At 33.6% G+C, this 3,594-nt stretch overlaps 1 long non-coding RNA gene across 1 annotated transcript; it reads right to left on the bottom strand.

The window, feature by feature from the left end:
* Positions 1–651: 651 nt before the first annotated feature.
* On the bottom strand, positions 652–1,251 carry LOC143060676 (uncharacterized). Its single transcript, XR_012974037.1, has 2 exons — positions 1,112–1,251; positions 652–792 (listed from the first exon to the last, which is right to left on the bottom strand). It is a non-coding gene; the product is annotated as an uncharacterized LOC143060676 (long non-coding RNA).
* Positions 1,252–3,594: the final 2,343 nt, after the last annotated feature.

The raw sequence follows: 3,594 nt of genomic DNA, 5'->3' as shown, positions 1-3,594 counted from the left end.
CAGAATATGTTAAAGAATTAATTGAAAAAAATCATAATTAAAGAAAAATGGACAACACTATGGCAAAATATGAATAGAAAAGCTTCATCCTGCATGGAAAACAGAATTTAGAAGAAAAAAAACACAAAAGACTGAACAACATGAACCCCCACAAAAACCGGATACTCCGGAAGAGTTATTAGATATACAAATGTATGGCAAAGGTCGGGTTGATCACTGTAAGCAGGAACATATATATTGACATACGCCAGCTGAAGGACGCCTCCGGGTTCGGGATTTTCTCGCTACATTGAAGACCCATTGGTGGCCTTTGGCTGCTGTCTGTTCTATGGTCGGGTTGTTGTCGCTTTGACACATTCCCTATTTCTTTTCTCAATTTGTTATACTGTTTCCAGCTTAAAGTACACAAAGTCGATGTAAGTATCTTTCGGTTACGTCATAATTTTAGTATTTCAAACTTTCAGAGCACTGCAGGCACTTAATTGATAACTCAAACAGAAAGATCCCAAATTCCGTCAGAAGAAATTTCACTGAATCAGATTCACCTATGCAGCCAGTTCAAAACGATTGATACTATATTATGATACAATACCTGTTTTATATTTGAAGATGACCATTTGCCTATTATAGGGCTTCTGAGATGTTTATTGGTTGGTATTTTCATCATTGCGAGGTCGACATTTTCGGGAAGACATCCTGATGAGACCACACAGGTGCTTGGAGAGCTCCGCCGCCATTCGTTATATACACCCTGTCCATTTCCTTGCTGTGCTCGGAAAACTAACTGCCATTCTAAGAAAAAAAGCTGTGCGTTTAAATTTATACAATTAAAATCCTATATAACAAAATCGAAACAAACCATTTTTTCTATCCCTTTAGAGATCTTTATATAGAAACAAGTTTGTGTTCAAGAAACTTCGATTTAAACCGTGTTCATTTATCTAACCCGTAGTCTATCCCATCCCATAAAAAAGGTCACAGATTATAATGAGAAATTCTATCAATTAATTGTTGACTATGTTCCCCACCATGGAAACTTTTATTCAAAAATAAGTTAAATGCGCCAAGCTTTTCGAATCGAGAAAATAGATGCAAAAAAAAAACCCGTTACCGTCATCACAATCCGCTGTGGCATTCCATGCGCCATTGACGCTGACTAAACCATGCGCCAACAGGAAAACAGAGATGATAAGGGACATCATTGTAGAATAGGTACAAGTCAGACAAGGCAAACAGCACCAACTGTTCACTATGACATTTATGTAATTTAAAACATAATATTAATGTAACGACCACATCGCATGACACATACATGTACATGTACTGTGATGGAATATATCAATACTCAAAATGGTCAGGTGCCAATTTTACTTTTTTTCTGAATACATTTGAAGATGGATATACTGAATAATCTGACTCTAGCTCAAAATCACACAAATTTTAGCGACAGACATTTACTTGTGATCAACTCAATCAATTATATCCTTTCCTTTCCAGAATATGATCTTTTACATTTTAAATGATACACAAATGATAAAAGTATATTTATAATAATGATAATAATTGTATTAAATATTAGAAAAAAACTGAGAAAGGGAAAGCATATCATGCTATCCTCTCTAAAATAATTAAATGTGAAGTTTTATGAATTCTATCTAATACGATTTATGGAAAAATTCGTCAGAAAGAGGAGCACAACTGGTTTCCATACGAATTCCTACAGTCTTTTGAAAAACATGCCCTCCAGACTTAACAAATACTTTGCCCATAAAAAAATCTAGCATCCTGATGGTCAATGTCAGAGAAAATGTTCTTTATGAAAGTTTTTTTCTCAATAAAGTATGATGCATCTTTCCTACTGAGTTATTTGTATCTTCGTTAACTATTCATTTTTCACACTCTGAGTTGTTATGTGTATTTTGAAGAATGTTAAGGGATACGGAGACACATAGTGTTCATAATAATGACTTTATGTTACATATCAACATCTGATACAAACCACACTATTCACTGTACTTTTGATTTCATAGAAGATTTTTGCAAACACAGTAATATAACGTCTGTGTTTTAAGATAGATAGTTATGTAAATTGCCTATATACTGTATAATGAAAAAGACAGAGTTCTTTTCCTGGAATTTATAAAACAGACATTTTACTCATCAGGATATTATTCCTTAGGATAAGTATATTGTTGAAGTATTTTTTATGATGATGTCATCATAATAAATAAAATTTAATTTTTTATCACGGACGTATTATACAATCATTTTAAATATGCAAATAAACTTATCATAGATACCAGGACTAAATTTAGTATATACGCCAGACGCGCGTTTCGTCTACAAAAGACTCATCAGTGACGCTCGAATCCAAAAAAATTAAAAAGGCCAAATAAAGTACGAAGTTGAAGAGCATAGAGAACCAAAATTCCTAAAAGTTTTGCCAAATACAGCTAAGGTTATCTATGCCTGAGGTAGAAAAGCCTTAGTATTTCAAAAAATTCAAAAATTTGTAAACATTAAATTTATAAATATAACCTTATCAATGACAATTCATGTCAGCACAACTTGAAAAGTGCTGACTACTGGCCATGGCTTGTGATACCCTCGGGAAATAAATCTCCACCAGCAGTGGCATCGACCCAGTGGTTGTAAATAAACTCACCATAGATACCAGGACTAAATTTAGTATATACGCCAGACGCGCGTTTCGTCTACAAAAGACTCACAAGTGACGCTCGAATCCAAAAAAGTTAAAAAGGCCAAAATAAAGTACGACGTTGAAGAGAATAGAGAACGAAAATTCCTAAAAGTTTTGCCAAATACAGCTTAGGTAATCTATGCCTGTAGTAGAAAAGCCTTAGTATTTCAAAAAATTCAAAAAATTGTAAACAGTAAATCTATGAATATAACCTTATCAATGACAATTCATGTCAGCACAAAAAGTGCTGACTACTGGGCTTGTGATACCCTCGGGGAAATAAATCTCCTCCAGCAATGGCATCGACCCAGTGGTTGTAAATAAACTCACCATAGATAGCAGGACTAAATTTAGTATATACGCCAGACGCGCGTTTCGTCTACAAAAGTAACGCTCGAATCCAAAAAAGTTAAAAAGGCCAAATAAAGTACGAAGTTGAAGAGCATAGAGAACCAAAATTCCTAAAAGTTTTGCCAACTATAGCTAAGGTAATCTATGCCTGACGTAGAAAAGCCTTAGTATTTCAAAAATTTCAAAAACTTGTAAACAACCCTATGAAGTTACAAAAAAAAAAGCATTCGATACTTATAATTACATTTTTTAGCAATGATCATGAAAACACGAATTTTATTATTTTTTTATTTAATTCACCTGTGCACTTTATTGTGGGACCACTTGTTATCATGAATGAAAAGTTTTATTGAGCAATGCAATTGCTTACGGAATAACATGTGATGTGCAGTTAACCAATCAGAATAAAGTATCATAATGAAACATACATCTAATGTAATTATTATGGGACCTCGTGTTATCATGAATGATAAGTTTTATTGAGTAATGCAACTTCTTACGGAATAACACGTGATGTGCAGTTAGCCAATCAGAATAACATA

Source organism: Mytilus galloprovincialis, unplaced genomic scaffold (assembly GCF_965363235.1).
Source record: "Mytilus galloprovincialis unplaced genomic scaffold, xbMytGall1.hap1.1 HAP1_SCAFFOLD_133, whole genome shotgun sequence".
Classification (NCBI taxonomy): domain Eukaryota; kingdom Metazoa; phylum Mollusca; class Bivalvia; order Mytilida; family Mytilidae; genus Mytilus; species Mytilus galloprovincialis.
Note: the sequence above shows the minus strand (reverse complement) of the source record. Positions and strands in the feature narration are given on the sequence as shown.